A 17,969-nucleotide genomic window follows, 5' to 3' on the forward strand; every position below is an offset into this window, starting at 1 on the left:
CAAATATGCTCAGTCCACCATAATTCCCACCGTGTTTCTTTTGCACTGAAATAAATGATGTGGAATAGCATAAGAACACAATTCGTTAATTACACAACTACTTATGTAAAATTCTACCACCATGGACAGAAACAGCACTGAGTGTGATGAGGACAAGTTGGAATGGAAATTAATGTGGGGTGAAGGGAGGGGAAGGATCCGTGATCACACAACGTTTATATACCAGTTGATGACTAATTCCATTCCGCAAGGGTTTAGTGACAGATCATGTTAGAGAACAGAGCTGATTCTCTCTCTTTTTTTTTTAATTTTGTGATGTAGTATTTTATTAGGTTTTGACAATAAAAGAGCTTTTTTTAAAGAATAGGAAAGACAAAAAAGATACAAAGTTATAAAATACAAAAGTACAGACATTAAACATAAAAAGAAAAGAAAAAAACACATATAAAAAAAACAAAAATTCCCTCTTTCTTAATTTCTCCTCTTTGATTAGCTTATTTTCCTGACTCCCTCGCGTCTCCCATTTTTGTATCCCTTTTAAAAGTTGGTTCAGCAAATTCATGTCCTGTTAGTCTATCTATTATTAGTCCAATCTTACATTTTACCTTGTTGCTAAAACCGCTGCAATTCATTTCAATGTCCTCAACATTCAAAAATTTTACAGTATTTCTGCAAATACATTTTAAATTTCCTCCAATCTTCTTTCACCGACTCTTCTCCCTGGTCTCGGATTCTGCCAGTCATTTCTGATTCTCTTCTCTTCAGATTCAGTCCAAAAGCACAAAAATACTATATTTATTGAGCTATGAACCAGATGACAGAATATGTGAGAATGAAGGGTATTTTAAGAAGGAAGATGACAGAAGCCCTGCTATCTGGAAAATGATGTACTAGGATTGGTTTTCCCAAGGCAATAGAGTTCCACATAATTATCTTAAAATCATAGATACATGGAAAAAATGTTTGCAGAGTTGGCTGGTTCATGCTTGTCAACAGATGCACACTTAACCTAGTCCTCTCCTGCAACAGAAAATGGTGTTGGTGGCTGGGATTTCTTAGGGTGAAATTATTAACAACCAAGCATGAATAATAACGTAGCTCACTTTGATGCCATTATAGGAAAAGTGGTATGAAAGCCTAGTATCAGATCCTTCTGCTCTTTCGCAGAAAGAAGTAAAATGTGTGAAATTTGCCAGGTAGGTGGCTCTTTCTGGATTGTTTCCCTATGAATTGTCACTTTTATCCAACAAAATCAATAAAGCTTTAAGAATTAAACAAGCTGTATATACAAATTAGGATATAATTCAATCCCCCCCTTGGCACCAGGCTGGCTCAAGACTTGATGGGCTGGGTGGAGGTGCCCAGTGTGGAACATCCCCTTCTGCTAACTGCCTGGTTGCCAGAAGGGTCCCTACTGGTGGCAGTCCTTGGAGTACCCCAAAATGGGCATTCCAGAGAGTGTCTGAGCCAGCACAGGACTTGCTGGATCCCCAATCTGTTAGATCTCAACTGCTCTGTTTTGACAGCATCGGGGCTGATCATGCACATGTTCCAAGATGGCCATCAACTTGGATGGCATTGAAAAACAAGGCAAATGCATGGAGGATAACGCTGTCATGGGCTAATAGCCAAATGACTACATCCTTCCTCCACTGTCGGAGGCAGCATGCCTCTGAATATCAGTTGAGGGAATCACAAGTGGGGAGAGCGCTGTTGCACTCAGCTCCTGTTTTGGGGCCCACCAGAGGCATCTGGCTGGCCTTTGGAGAGAACAGGATGCTGGAAGTCGATGGTCCTATTGTCTGATCCAGCAGGGCTCTTCTTAGGTTCTGATTTGTTGCATCACCTCCTGGTATGTGGCTCTTGGAAGGTTGCCCGGGAAGGAATGTGATGCTCGGGCTGAAAAGGGGCCTATACCCTCTGCTATAAGCAAATAAGCAAATAAACAAATAAATAAATAATCAGCAAACCTTGAAGTCAACACTCACTCTGGGGAAAAAATAAAATCTCTAACAAAGACTGGAACCTGTATTGTACAACTGCACAAGTTGTCTTTAACTCCTGTAAGTTATGATCTGTAGAATCAGAGAAATTGGTTATCCCAGCTTGCTTTGTTCTTTTTGTGAGTTGACAACCAATTAGAAGTCTATCCAAGGCTTAGAATTGTTAAACTTGCAGGTTTAATGAACATGGTTTTCTATTTCTCAGATTTCAATATTAGTCCCATAATTGCATTCAATTACATCTTCTGGAGGCAGACGAGCCAGAATTGTTGCTATAATGATTGTCATTTAAGGAAAGGTACTTTAAAGTTCACCTAGCAACAGCAGTTATGGAAAGTGCCCCCATGGGCTAATCATATCGTGTTCATAGAATCATAGAATTGTAGGGTTCAAAGGGGCCCCACGGGTCATTGGTCTAGCCCCCTGCACTGCAGGAATCTCAGCTAAAGCATCCATGACAGATGGCCATCCAACTTCTGCTTAAAAACCTCCAGTGAAGGAGAGTCCACCATCTTCCAAGGAAGTCCATTTCACTGTTGTACAGCTCTTATTGCCAGAAAGTTTTTCTTGATGTTTTGTTGGAATCTCCTTTCTTGTAACTGGAAGCCATCGGTTCAGGTCCTAGCCTCCAGAACAGGAGAAAACAAGCTTGCTGTATCTTCCATATGACACCCTTGGATATTTGAAAATGGCTATCATTTTTCCTCTCCATCTCATAGAATCATAGAATCATAGAATCATAGAGTTGGAAGAGACCACAAGGGCCATCGAGTCCAACCCCCTGCCAAGCAGGAAACACCATCAGAGCACTCCTGACATATGGTTGTCATCTCCTCTGATCCAGGTGAAGCATACCCAGTTCCCTCAACTGTTGCTCATAAGGCTTGGTTTCCAAACCCTTGATCATCTGGGTCACCCTCCTCCGCACACATTCCAACTTTTAAAATTGTGGTGCCCCCAGAACTGGACACAATACTCCAGGTGTGGTCTGACCAAGGCAGAATTAATCAGTATTATTACTTCTCTTGACCTGGACACTAGACTTCTGTTGATGCAGCCTGGAAAACATTGGCCTTTTTTGCTGCTGCATCACACTGTTGACTCATGTTAAGCTTGTGGTCTATTAAATTACCTAGATCCTTTTCACGTGTGCTACTGGCAAGCCCGGCATCCCCCATCTTATATTTCTGCATCTGGTTCTTCCTGCCTAAGTGCAGAACCTTACATTTGACTCTGTTGAAGTTCATATTGTTAGTTTGGGCCCAATTCTCCAATCTGTTAAAGCCACATTGAATCCAAATTATTTTGTCCAGGATGGTAAGGAACCATAAGTGAGCACTCTGAGTTCAGTCAGTCAACCAGCTACAAATCTACATTTACCTCGTCCAGCCCACATTTTACCAGCTTCTCTGGAAGAAGATCATGGGGGACTTTGTCAAAAGCCTTACACAATCAAAATATACTCTATGTCCACAGCACTCCCCCAATCCACCAAGCTTGTAATTCTATTCCCCCCAAAAAGAAATGAGATTTGTATGGTGTGATTTGTTCTGGAGAAACCCAGACTGAGTCCTAATAATCACAGCATCCTTTTCTAAGTGCTCACAGAGCAGCTGTTTAATTATCAGTTCTAGGCCCTTTCCTGGTATTGGTTGCAAGCATTTGAATGGCAATGAATGGCACCATTTGAATATTTTTGGGGGGGAGGCCACAAAGGGACCTTGGCCCCTAGAAGTTGGCTCCTATGGTAAACTCCTTAAGTACCCCTGAGTACATCTGATCAGGCTCTGGAAATTTGCATTCATTTAAAATATCTAGGTGTTCCCTTTCCACCTATTTTACTATCTTGGGTTGCAGCTGATTCCATGCACCATTTATTCTGTTATCACCAGGTTGGGTACTGCTTTCCTTTTGGGTGAAGACAGAGGCAAAGTAGGTACAGTGGTACCTCGGGTTACAGACACTTCAGGTTACAGACACTTCAGGTTACAGACTCTGCTAACCCAGAAATAGTACCTCGGGTTAAGAACTTTGCTTCAGGAGGAGAACAGAAACCACGTGGCGGCAGCGGGAGGCCCCATTAGCTAAAGTGGTGCTTCAGAACGGTTTCAGGTTAAGAACGGACCTCCAGCATGAATTAAGTTCTTAACCCGAGGTACCACTGTATTGAGGAGTTCCACCTCCTCTCTGTCACTCGGTAGCATTTCTCTAGCTTCAGATATTGTCAAACTGAGCACATTTATCATACAAATACAGATAACAAATATTTCGAGAATACTCAGAGACTTGAGCATTCAGACCACATCTGGAGCCTTCCAGAAAAGGACTATTGCTTTCAGACTTCCTGAAGTCAGCCTGCTAGCTCCTGATGGGAAGTGGGAAGTGATGAACTTTTGTCCTTACTGTAATCATTGTATACATGACTTTGACTTTGGACTGCAGCAAAACTATTGGGTCTATTTTAGGTCAACAACAATCTGTGGAAGTACCAAGCATAATTTGTTTGATATACCAAATAACTTTGATGCTGAGTCACATAAAATCTCCCCCTTTCTCTTTTCTTGATTGGGTCAGAATGATAAAAAAGCATAATGAGCTTTTGTTTACAGTCAAGGTTTTACAGCCATTGCCACAAATTATGTCATTTGTTTAGCAAGAGTCAGCTAATCTGAAATGCCAAGTGTAATTAGGAATGTTCCTTTGGACTACATTTCACAATTACCTTTGGAACTTCACGGGCTTATGTGGTCTCTTAAAGGAGAATTGTCCTTTAATGCCCTTTCATTTTTTAAATTTGTTATTTGCACTTTCTAGAGTCAGAAGGTCTGCGCTTTCTCAGAAGAAGAGTGAAGACATAAAACTAAATGCAATTATCTCGATGGGGTTAGAAAATCACCTTGGTTGCAGTGCTTTTCTGCATATTTGGACCTTTTGTGGAGGCAAAGCACAGAGATGATGCCAAGATTTAATACCAACTCTCCTTGGACTAGAACTAAGTCAAACACCCTTTTTTAAAAAAAAGGTTTAGACCCAATTGTGCTTGGTACTTCCACAGATTGTTGAAATAAAATATACCCAATAGTTTTGCTGCAGTCCGAAGTCAAAGTCATGTATACAATGATTACGGTAACCCAAACCCCATAATTTTCAGCACTGAGAAGCAGAAAGAGACAGGCGAGCCAAGACAAGGGTTAATCTATGGTTAGAGGTTAATGGGACTGGAATGGGAAGGCATTCTGGTCTTAATGGTCAGTACAGTGGTACCTCGGGTTACATACGCTTCAGGTTACAGACTCTGCTAACCCAGAAATAGTACCTCGGGTTAAGAACTTTGCTTCAGGATGAGAACAGAAATCGCGCTGCGGTGGCACAGCAGCAGCAGCGGGAGGCCCCATTAGCTAAAGTGGTGCTTTAGGTTAAGAACAGTTTCAGGTTAAGAACGGACCCCCAGAACGAATTAAGTACGTAACCAGAGGTACCACTGTAGTAGAATGCTCTCACACATGTAGCTCAGGCCATTGTGTGAGCAAGTTCTTAATCTGTGTCTGAAATGTAAGCTAACAGCAATACCCGTTATCCTTCTAAGAGGAAGGTACCATTTATTAATCAGGCTTGCAGAACCAGATGTTCTCCCTTCATCCCTGCCCATTGACCATGCAGCTTGGGGATGATGGGAGTTGGAGTCTAACAAGTTCTGGAGGACCATAGGCCTCCTTTTCTTGCACTCTGATCTACTTCAACCATCAATATTAGTAAGAGCATTTCAGTAATGCATTATGCCAGTCAAATGTCACAAATATTGGAGCATGTGATTAGTGGTTAAAAAACCTTTACAAATTCTTCCCTGGGTAAATATAAATTCATAAGAGAAAATTAGAGGAATTAAAAAAGGAACTTGACATTCCTGTCTACTAATAGAGCCTATGAAAAGTTTCTATAATGATTAGGCAGCTGAAAGAGAAATGTTAGACAAATTAGCGTTGTTAGTTCCTAAACCAGGTACCATGTGATTTAATAAAGGAGCCTGTATTGTGTCTTAATTTCTCCTGCAAATTTCATTTTATTTTTCCCAGTCCTCTAAAAATGTGCAGTGAAACGTATCTAATGATTCTTTAGAAAAATCATTGAATGCCAGCACAAATTTAATTTGTCAGAACAGCATTTCCAAACTCTTTAAAATGTTAATAATGGAACACTCATTGTAAATACCATATAGGATATTAACATAACCAGTGAGCAATTATGAAGCCAGCTCTCTTTCTAGATGAGAGATTCAAAACAGACTGAAGGAGAAAATGTTCTCTGGGCTCTATTGATTCTTACAAATAGGGGCTCTGTGATATATTTCAACCTTGGAGCATAATCCTGTGCATTTATATTCGGAAATGAATCTTACTCTCTTCATTGAGATTTACCCCTGGTAAGTGTGGCTAGCATTGCAGTCTAACTCTTACTCCTATTTGTATTCGCATCAAATTGCTTCATGCTTCATTATAGGTCAAATCACTTCCAAAGCAATGATGCTTATTCATGTCTCAGTAAATATCTAGTTGAGCACCCCTGGAATGATCGCCTTGATGTAACTGGTTGCTCCCCTGTGTGAGAGCCAGTGTGGTGTAGTGGTTAAGAGTGGTAGACTCGTAATCTCCGCTCCTCCACATGCAGCTGCTGGGTGACCTTGGGCCAGTCACACTTCTTGGAAGTCTCTCAGCCCCACTCACCTCACAGAGTGTTTGTTGTGGGGGAGGAAGGGAAAGGAGATTGTTAGCCGCTTTGAGACTCCTTTGGGTAGTGATAAAGTAGGATATCAAATCCAAATTCCTCCTCCTCCTCTTCCCATAGCTGAATGGCACAACAATTTAAGCACATGGGTGTCTATCCAAGTGAACAGGAGAATAAAAGGTTTAAGAAAGGGAAAGTTATTGGATAAACTTAGACTAGAATAGCATCATTGTGTAGAATGCACTAAGAGAGTGATGTATTTGCTTTGGGGTTATGATGGGTTTGTTCCTAAAGTAGCATGACAAACACCACCAGAGTGTGGCTGGATTGGCTAAAAGGAATCAGATTGGTCTTCCATATTCCAGGCCTTTTACAAATCTATTCAGTGCTTTGCAGTTTTATTTGTTGCAGGCCGTTCATGTGAAAGAGCCTTTTCAAAACTAGGACATGTAAAAAAACAAACTAAGAAGTGCCATGTCCCAGCAGCCTCCCAACTCACTCTTGATTTTGTACATTGAACAAGAATTGGCTTCGTCAGTTAATTACAATGATGTGCTTGAGGAATTTAAGTCCATAACACCTGGTGAGTGAAGTCTCATATTTCAGAGCAGGAGGATGTAGGAACCATAATGAGTTTTGGTCAATTTGGGTTAGCTCATTATCTGGTTAAAAATAAAGATCATGAAAATTTAATGCATCTTTGCATACTCTTGGTTATCACTGCAGCAAAAGAAAAGAAAAGAAAAGAAAAGGTATTTTGTGTCTCACTTTTTAAGCTTGTATTTTTAAAGTAAAGTTTGGTTGTTAATTTAAAAAAAAACAGTGAAGCTTTCGTTTCATTAGTTTGATGAATAAAAATGATGTCCTTTCATAATTATGTACTCAATAAATATTGGGGGGTGGAATTCCCTGGATGCACACTTTAATGAAATGTGTGGTGTACACCTATGCAGAAATTTGCTTTTGCTAGGATTCTCGGCAGGGAGTGCTGTGTCAGTAATCAAAATGATTTAGCCTGCCTAAAACGAAAATACGTGTTAATATCATGACAGACTTAATTATGCTGAAGAGTGGTAAGCTAGTCAGAGATCAAGCTTCTTCTTAGGGGAATTTATTTTATTATTTTATTTTAATTTTCATCAGTAAAAGTTTATACTCACCTACACGGAGTTCAAGGTGACATGCTTCCTCCCCCTTTCATCCTCACAACCACCATGTGAGGTAGTAGATAAAGCTGAGGGATGGTGATTGGCTCAAGGTTACACAATGAGATTCATGGTTGAGTAAGGATATCAACTCTTGTCTTCCTGGTCCTAATCTCATCTTCTAACCACTAGAATCACAGAGCTGGAAGGGTCTCCAAGGGTCATCCAATCCAAGCCCTGCAATGCAGGAATCTCAACTGAAGCATCCATGACAGATGGCCATCCAGCCTCTTCTTCACTGGAGGTTCTTAAGCAGAGTCTACAACCTTCTGAGACCATCCTTTCCTACAAGCAGTGAGGTAGTTAGGACAAGGGGCGCAAACACAAGTGGAAGCAGAACCATGACTAATCCAATCAAACAGTTTAAAGAACATTTAAAGCCTTTTCAAGAGATCCTTCTTTGCCATCACCATCACATCTGCTCAGGAGGGCTGGCCCAGTGGATCAGGCTTTAGACAGAATGAGGCAGCTGTTATATGTGATAAATGACTTTGGTGGATTATAGATGCTGGCTGTGTTTGTGGAATAGTGGCACAGTGTTGAGGACAGAGCAGTATGTGCCACACACAGTGTACTCCTTAAAATAGTTTGCTGCTCTATGGGTTTTGGGAGAATTCCTCTGGAAACAGAAACGGGATCAAAATTTGCCAACATTGGCTTATTTGTCCCATGTCTGCAATGGAATTCAGTCCAGTGAACACGGTCAATATTCGCAGTGGATGCTGTTTTCAGTCCTCTCCCCACATTTGCATTGTGTTTTCTTTGCATTGAAATGAATGGCTTTTTGTTGAAAGCAATGTTGTGGAACAACGTAATTACAGTGGTACCTCTAGATATGAACTTAATTCATTCCGGAGGTCCGTTCTTAACCTGAAACTGTTCTTAACTAGAGGCGTGCTTTCGCTAATGGGGCCTCTTGCTGCCGCTGCGCCGCTACCACATGATTTCCGTTCTCATCCTGGGGCAAAGTTCTCAAGTCAAGGTAACTCTTCCAGGTTAGCAGAGTTTGTAACCTGAAGCGTTTGTAAACTGAGGCGTTTGTAACTCGAGGTACCACTGTATTCCGTACTTAATTATGTAATTACTTACATAAAATTCTGCCACGGTGGACAGCAAGACGGATAATGTAATTTTTTTTTCTTGGAAGCTGACCTGCAGCAGAACGGAAACAGCGCTGCATGTGCTGAACATGGATCAGTATGAAAAATGATGCCTTCTTATATCCATACGCTCCTCTCAGATACAGGAGAGCATGCTGTCCCATTGGCAGTTTTGAAGTAAGGATGAATTGCCAGTCCAGCTAGTTTCTGTACATGGAATTTGTGGGGGAGATGGGCATCTTATCATCTTACCTTCTCCCCTCAGCCTGCAAAATGCCTTGGACTTGCTCTGCTGCTTAGTCTCTTATCTGTAAAAGAGATGTCACGGCTGTATTTTCTATAGAAATGCTTTCTTCCTGTGTGCCTGATCCCTTTCTCTTCCCCAACTGACCCAGGCACATAGGAACAGATGCCTCTAATTTAGAACGTGCCCCACCCTGCTTGCTCTTTTGAGAATTGTGTTGGCAGAACATTTGGGGGATCCGGCTCTTAAAATTTCCTTTGATGCCACCGCGTTTCTGAAAGCAAGAACACGATTTCTTTTGCCTTACAAATTGGCCCCATTTCCATCGCGCTCCTTTAACGACTTCCTCAGGAAATTTCAAGAGGCGTGTTGGCAGGCGCTCATTCCAAGCAGAAAATATCTCATCAGGAAGCTTAAAAGGTAAGGATGTGCTGTAATTATAGATCTCTTGTGAGTCGGAGAGATTGTGAGAGGCCCGCAATGAGTCGCACTGCACACTGAGGTTATAGTAGCAGCTAATGCTCTAATTGATGCAGTTTGGGCTTTTAACACATTTTCATTGTAATTAGGAGTCTGGATCGTGGATACAACCTATTTCGTTTGTGGAGCACATGATCGAGCAGGATAGTCATTAAATGCCCTCTCAGCCCTGATGCTCCCTGCAGTGAAATGAGGCAATTAAGCCTTCAGATTTAATTCCACATTGCTTAGGTCTATGGAGCAGGGAGTATGCAAACAAAATTGTACAATCCATTTATAACCCATTTATTTATTTTAAAGCAAATATATTGAGTAGGTATTCTTCAGGTGCTCCCTCCTTCAGAGGTTGATCAGGTAGCCACTGAAGAGAACACTTTGGGGCTGCAATCAACATCTGTACGTTTCTTTCCAGGGATCTCTATCTGGCATAGGACTGGCAATACTGTAGAGGCATTGTTTTATTATAAGCCACCTCAAGTACAATGTTCCTGAGTAGAAAGGTACAGAAATGTTTTAAACTAAACTAATAAATGATTGGACGTGGGTGGCGCTGTGGGTTAAACCACAGAGCCTAGGACTTGCCGATCAGAAGGTCGGCAGTTCGAATCCCCGCAAGTAGATAAATAGGTACTGCTCCAGCGGGAAGGTAAACGACGTTTCTGTGCCCTGCTCTGGTTAGAACAGACAGTGGAAAATCAGTTCAAGAGTCAATTAAGGATGGCAGCAGTATGATTCTGGTCTTTTTCAATATCAGTGCTCTTTTTGGTAATCACAATGGCTGGATGTCACCCAGTTTTTACACTTCAGTTGTCACCTGATAAGTTCAAAATTCAATCTAGATGGGCTTTTATCCTAAGGCTATTGTAAAGGTGGTCTTCATTATTTTTATTTAGGCCTTTCTGAAATCCACTTAAGCCTTAGTGGCCCACTGTCAATCACATATATTGCCAGATCTACACTTGTTAACAGATATAGTCTACTACTTCTTCTTCTTTGGCAATCACTCGTAGCCGAGTAAGATTGTCTTCCATAAACACGGTTTTAACAATGAGTCCATAAGTGACTGTGGAGGCTAATTCTGGATCCACACGTCCTTCCACAGTGGGGACATTGGTTTCCGGGTGGGAGTCGATCACGGTGTGGATTTGCCAAGAGTGCCTTCCTCTTAGCACGTTTTGTATTGCACTGTCAATCACTGAGCGATTTAAATTAATTATGTTTTGCCTTAATAGCTGCAAAAATATGTGATGATGCCAAAAAATAAGGCATTTGAAGGAAATATTTTAGAACTGCAAAGCGGAATGAATGCATAAGATCATCCAAATTCCATTTAACAAAAGTTAAACCATTCTACTTTCACCATTCAAGCAAAGTCTGAAACACAGTCCATACTGGTGGCTAAGGCTTTGCAGACTGTTAATGATAATAAGCATTTTATTTCTATACTCAGGGCCCTTTGTGGTACCTGAGAGGCTCTCAAAAAATATGACTGAAACTGGATATGAACATATTCCATGTACCAGAGGCTTCCTCATCATAGGCCTTTAAGTCACAAATTTCTATACCTGGCAACTCCACAGCTCACTTGGATTCACTGTAGACAACACAAAATGGTGGTGGGTCTTGCCTTTAGGATACAGGACACTGTGGGCAGGCAGGCTGGCAGGCTCATCTGTCTCTTTTGTTTCACGTTCCTTACCTCAGGAGAATAACAACTGTTTTCTCATTTAGAAAGGAAAATCAATGGTGGGGTGGGGTGGGGGTTATTGCCAGCATCAGGCTATTTATAATATGTTGAACAATAGCTGACCTTGGAAAACTACAGATGTTTGGACCGGCCAGCGCTTTCATTGCCTCGGAGTATCAGATACCCACCCAACAGCCTGGGGCTGGCTTCCCCAGTTGAGGTTGCCAAGATGTAGCACTCAGGGTGGAGACATCAGAAGAAAGCATAAACAAAGGCAGGGAGTTACGGCAACACAAGCAGTTTGTGTGTTTTGAAGCAAGCACATTTTGGTTTCCTTCCCCGTTGGCCTCTTCTGTTCTCCAAATCTTTCGTTTTCCTTGCTTTTCTTATCACTATTGTTTTAAGAAGCAATCATAAATGCTGTATGTATGTCCTATAATTCCGGTTGAATCCATTTCCTGATTATGGATTTATTTTTCTACTTTTCAAATGCCGTTTTGAGGAGGTCGAGGCCAGGCAAAGTGGATTTGTGGCCAGTCTTATGTTAGCAACCAGTGCTTTGCATCTCTCTTTTGTCCACCCCCTCCACCCCACCGTTTTACTCTGGATATGCAAGAGAAGGGGACAAATGGTGCACAATTCATCTTATGAAGGATGCTGATAACAGAATGTGATATAGTCATACCTCAGCTCCTGAATGGCTCCGTTTTCGAATGATTCAGCTCCCGAATGCCGAAACCCTGGAAGTAAATGTGAAGTGAACGACATGAGGCAGGAGTTGATAATGCAGATGAGCTGTGCACAGGTGAGTTGCAGGCAAGCTGCCAGCCAGCTCTGTGGAGCCTCCTTTTATTGACCCAAATATGCAAACCCAGGCAGATACATTTTGGGCTGTAACCTTTACACATCTTCCAGTCCCGAGATCGTGGGGTGTTACAAAGTTATTTTAGCACCTGTTTCCACCGTGTCATTTTCCCCTTGCACAGTGTATGACGAAGGAGACAAAAGGTCTCAGAGACAAAGGTCACAGACAGGACACCGCAGACTACTGAGATCGCAAAAGGTTAGACAGAGGGCATGATGTTCAGACAGCTGTGGCTTTATCTGTGAGGGCGAGTGTGCCCTGCACCCCAAGGTCATGCGTGCAGGCAGGCTGAGGCTGCCTGCAGGTGGGGAGTTTGCTCTGGACCCAGCGATCACCCCTACATAAATGCTCCGGTTTTCAAATGTTTTTCAGAAGCCGAACGTCCAATGTGGCTTCTGCTGAGTGCAGGAAGCTCTTGCAACCAATCGGAAGCCGTGATTCGGTTGTCGAATGTTTTGGAAGCTGAACGGGTTTCCGGAACTGATTACGTTTGACAACCGAGGTTTGATTGTATTAGGTAATTGCATGTGTGTGTTACATTTACACGTTGCATTTATAGCCTGCTCCTCGACAGCCTCCCACCACCCATTTTCTCTTCACAACAATCCTGTGAGGTAAATTAGAGTGAGAGAGTAGGGATTTCAAGTTTGCTCTACAAACTTCGTCTTAGGCTGACACTAGTTTGCATTAAGTGATGTTAGGTTTGGTTTACTGAATTTATGAATTGCTTCCCCATCACAAAATGTCTGTTGTTTACCACGAGGGTGAAATTCAACAAGAAAAATGCAGAGAACGTTTTAAAAACATAGTATAAAAGCATCCAATCACCAGTGCTGCCCAAATGCCTGGTGAGAGAAAAATGTCTTCGTCTGGCATTGAAACAATGACAAGGCTGGTGCCAGGCAGGCCTGCCTGGAGAGAGAGCTCCTGTGAGAAGAAGCTGAGGGAGAATTGGGGGTGGCGGGGGGAGAGATAAAAGGCCTGTTCTCTCATGGCCACACTCCAGACCCCGCTTGATGGTGGGACACAGTGAAGGGCGCCAGATGACAATAACAGGGTTTCAGGGAGGTTCATATGGGGGAAAGGTCGACTTCTAGGGACAGAAGTCCCGAGTCACATAATGCTTTAAAAGTGAAAAACAACCCTTTGCATTGGGCCCAGGAAATAACTGGTAGCCAGTGCTGCCGAGCTGGAACCACTGTTACATGTTCATGCTTCCTTGTTCCAGCCTAGCTTTTTATTTGATTATTTATCGAATTTGTATACCGCTCATCGCAGAGCAGTTTGCAACATAAAAATACAAAATGGAAACACAAAATACATTATAAAACAAAAGCAGAAGAAACCAATCATCCCCATCCCACAGACACGTTTAAAAAGCTGTTGCATTTTACACGGCATTCTCCACTTTCCAAACCATTACTGAAGGCAACCCAATGTACAGCACATTGCAAGAGTCTTAGTATTAGGTTGTGCTGAACTAGCAAGACCTGAGTAGTGCAGGTCAAAAGTGCTTCATGGTTTCTAAAATGATTTATTAAATCGGGAAATGCAGTACGCAACCACGGCTGACAGCTCATGCTTTGTAAGAACCATGCATAGGCGCCGACTCCATGGGGCTTGAGGGGGCCCGAGCCCCCTCAAAAATTCGTTTGGGGGGGCTCAGCCCCCCCAATAATCTCGGGCGGCGGTGGGCGCGTCCGCGGCTTTTATAGGGCGCCCGGCGCGCACCAGCTCGATAACGGGCACCGGCGCGGCGGGGGGCGCCGGGCCGGGGGAGGAGGGCGGCCGGCCTGTCTCCTTGGCAACCCCATTGAGCAGCGCCGGCTCCCCCGGGAGGGCCATCCCCCCGCGCCGCCGATCGCCAACACCGCCGACGCTGTGGCTGCCCGAGCCTGAGCCTGAGCCCGACCCGGAGCCCGAGCCCGAGCCCGAGCCTGAGCCCGACCCGGAGCCCGAGCCTGAGCCCGAGCCCAAGCCCGTCAGTCAGTCAGTCAGGAAGGAAGGAGAAATGGGGAGGGAGACGAGGGAGGAAAATTGCGCGCAGGGTGAAGAAAGGAGAAGGGCGAACGAGACGAGCTTCCAACCCAAAAAAGGGCTGGAAGACTGGGAGGATGCAGGATCGGGAAAGAAAGCGACGCCTTCCCCGCCCGCGACGTCGCCCGCTTGTCATTGGCAGCGCAGCGGGCGCCCAGAGGGGCTGGGCACCGGCGCAGGGCCGCTCCGCAGCCGCGGAGGACAGCTGCGCGGCTAGCAAGGTGTGCCGCATAGAGCGCGGCCCTTGTGTGGCCCGGTGGCCAGGCAAGCTCGGGCGGGGACCCCCATGCGAATCTAAGACGGGAGAAGAGGGCAGAGCAAAGGGGGTCCCTTCCCCAACCTCCGGCTCTGAGACTTCCCTGAGCCCCAGAAAAGCGAAAGGATTTTCTCTTCTTCTTTTTTTATAAATATTTTATTAAGGTTTCAAATACAAAGTTAGAAACATACACTGAAGAAAAAAGTAAAAGAACAAGAAAAAGAAAAAGAGAAAAAGAAGAAAAGAAAACCAACCATTCAACACATTTTTTATATAACTAACTGGACTTCCTCGCATCTCCCTTACCCTGCATACTTTATAATAAAGATATCAGCAAATTATTACCTTGTTTCGTACCTTATTTTGTACTTTTCAAATACTATACCTCTAAATTTAACATACTTTTCATCAGTTACTTATATCTTAAATTAAACATAGTATTACCTTAGATTTTGACCTTTTCTTACTTAAAATATAATTTCCTGTTTCCCAAATCTAATTGCTGAAGCTATAGTTTCCGAATCGTGTAAATTTTTAACATTCATACAACTTATATTGTTTTTGTAAATAGTCCTTAAATTTTTTCCAGTCCTCTTCCGTTGTTTCTTCTCCCAAATCTCGGATTCTGCCAGTCATTTCAGCCAGTTCCATGTAGTCCATCAATTGCGTCTGCCACTCTTCCAGTGTGGGCAAATCTTGTGTCTTCCAATATTTTGCGATAAGTATTCTTGCTGCTGTAGTTGCATACATAAAGAAAGTTCTATCCTTCTTTAACACTTTCTGGCCAACAATGCCCAAGAGGAAGGCCTCTGGTTTCTTGGGAAAGGTATACTTAAATACCTTTTTTAACTCATTATAGATCATTTCCCAGAAGGCCTTCACTTTTGGACAAGTCCACCAGAGGTGAAAGAATGTCCCTTCAGCCTCCTTACATTTCCAACATTTATTATCAGACAGGTGATATATTTTTGCAAGCTTGACTGGGGTCATGTACCACCTATAAATCATTTTCATAATATTTTCCTTCAAGGCATTACATGCCGTGAATTTCATTCCGGTGGTCCATAACCTTTCCCAGTCCTCAAACATGATGTTATACCCAATATCCTGAGCCCATTTTATCATGGCTGATTTGACTGTCTCATCCTGAGTGATTTTCTCTTCAACCTGCCCTCCATCCTCTTGCAGAAAACTCTTTGCCTGCCCTGCCCGTATCTCGTTTTTGCTTTTTAATTCCACACACGCACCCTTCGGACTTCGTGGCAATCGGGCGCGTGGGTGCGTTTCCTAAGAGAGTGAGGACCCCCGCCTCCTCCCCACCTGCTCCCTCGCCAGCCAGCCAGCCGCACGCCCTAGCCGGAGAGCCCCGGCCGTCCCCGTCGCGCAATCGGCTGGATCTCCCTTCAGCAGGCCGTGCTCACAACTCGGCCCAGGGACCCCCCAGCAGCGGATCTCCGGCCCAGCTGAAGAATCCGGCAACAAGCCCCCTCCTCCCCAATCGCTCCGCCGAAATACGCTCCAAAAACCCCCAGATAGGCCGCCAGCCGCCAAGTCTAGTGGCGCCCTGAGCGAGGGTCTCTCCCCAACACCGCCACCTCGAACTGCATTCTCCCGGCTACCCGAGCGAACCAGCGGCAGGACCCCGGTATGGGCCCCCCCAATATTTTTTATAAGTCGGCACCCCTGGAACCATGCTTTGACAACCATATGTCAGGAGTGCTCTGATGGTGTTTCCTGCTTGGCAGGGGGTTGGACTCGATGGCCCTTGTGGTCTCTTCCAACTCTATGATTCTATGATTCTAAGAAGTCCCAAATTAAATTCCCATAATCTACAGTAAAATAAACAACAGGCAATAGGATAGAAGCGCCATTGGCAGGACTAGGCTTATTTTCAGACTTCGTCCTGCCCCTGTCATTGTAAGTTTTTGACTCTTACAGGGAATTAATTATGAGATGGAATCTATATGCCACATATAATATGTGATTAGTTGGGCCTCATGCACAGCAATCCCTTGGTCTAAACTTAAGGGAACGGATTACCATGATTATAGTTGTCCACTAGAGGGCTCCCTTGCTTAGGGCTGTGGAAGCTGTACTAGTAGAAATTTTAATCGCTGGAGGCTGTCTTTTTGTTTTCAAGCCTTTTCATCTTTTCTGTATTATCTTGCTTTTAAATAATTGTGGTTTTCATTTTTAATTGATCCTTGTCAGTTGCCTTGAGATTGTTAAAGGACTTCCGTTCCTAAGGGACATAGTACCGTAACGGAACTTTCTCCCGTTGAAATAAATGGGTTTGAAAAGTGCTTAACTTTATATTGACTGAGTCAACGGGATGTAATAGAATTCTAAATATTTCTTTACTAAAAACCAAAAATGCCTGGTTGTGTTATTTCTTTTGGATGGCTTCATGTTCAATCTGATTTTTTTCCCTCTTTCTCTGGCACATAGGTGAAACTAGATAAGAAATGGACCGAAAGCCAACAGTGGAGACAAATAAATAACTAGGCTGGGATCTTAAAAAAAACACAATGTGGGTACTTGAAAGTGTGCCTGTGCGAGCATACAAATTTATTTGATTAAATCTGCCTTCTGTAGCCCCTCACACCAGATCAGATATATCAGGATGTCACTCTGGGGTCCTCTTAAAAGGAACCCTTTCCTTTGGATACAAGCAGTTATCATTTCTTGACAAGGATATTCCTCCGGCGTGTGAGAGGTCCTATATGGGTGATTTGATCATTCAGGATGTAGGTAGCTGGGTGTGTGATGGGTGTGTAGACCAAATGGTGACTTTTGGTTTTGATTTTAACGTCACAGTAAGTTTAGGATCGGGATGCTGGTGGCGCTGTGGTCTAAACCACAGAGCCTAGGACTTGCCGATCGGAAGGTTGGCGGTTCGAATCCCCACGACGGGGTGAGCTCCCATTGCTCGGTCCCAGCTCTTGCCAACCTAGCAATTTGAAAGCACGTCAAAGTGCAAGTAGATAAACAGGTACCACTCCGGCGGGAAGGTAAATGGCGCTTCTGTGCACTGCTCTGGTTTCGCCAGAAGCGGCTTAGTCCTGCTGGCCACATGACCTGGAAAAACTGTCTGCGGACAAACATCGGCTCCCTCGGCCAGTAAAGCAAGATGAGCGCCGCAACCCCAGAGTTGTTCACGGCTGGACCTAACTGTCAGGGGTCCTTTACCTTTACCTTTAAGTTTAGGATCAAAACTTTTTGTGTTTCCTTTTCCTTTCCAGAAAACGAACCTCAGCATCTCGCAGTGACATTAAGCTACAATAATATTAGATACACTGTTAAGTTTTGGTGTGTGGTTCTTTCTTGCATGTACATTGCTGTCTGGACAAGGGCTGCTGCGCACATGGCT

At 43.6% G+C, this 17,969-nt stretch overlaps 1 long non-coding RNA gene across 1 annotated transcript; it reads left to right on the forward strand.

Moving 5' to 3' along the window:
* The first annotated feature begins 934 nt into the window (after positions 1-934).
* Positions 935-12,815, forward strand: LOC308582519. The gene is made up of 3 exons (XR_014005728.1): positions 935-1,196; positions 9,626-9,694; positions 11,944-12,815. It is a non-coding gene; the product is annotated as an uncharacterized lncRNA (long non-coding RNA).
* Positions 12,816-17,969: the final 5,154 nt, after the last annotated feature.

Source organism: Podarcis bocagei, assembly GCF_964188305.1.
Source record: "Podarcis bocagei genome assembly, chromosome: 2".
Taxonomy (NCBI): domain Eukaryota; kingdom Metazoa; phylum Chordata; class Lepidosauria; order Squamata; family Lacertidae; genus Podarcis; species Podarcis bocagei.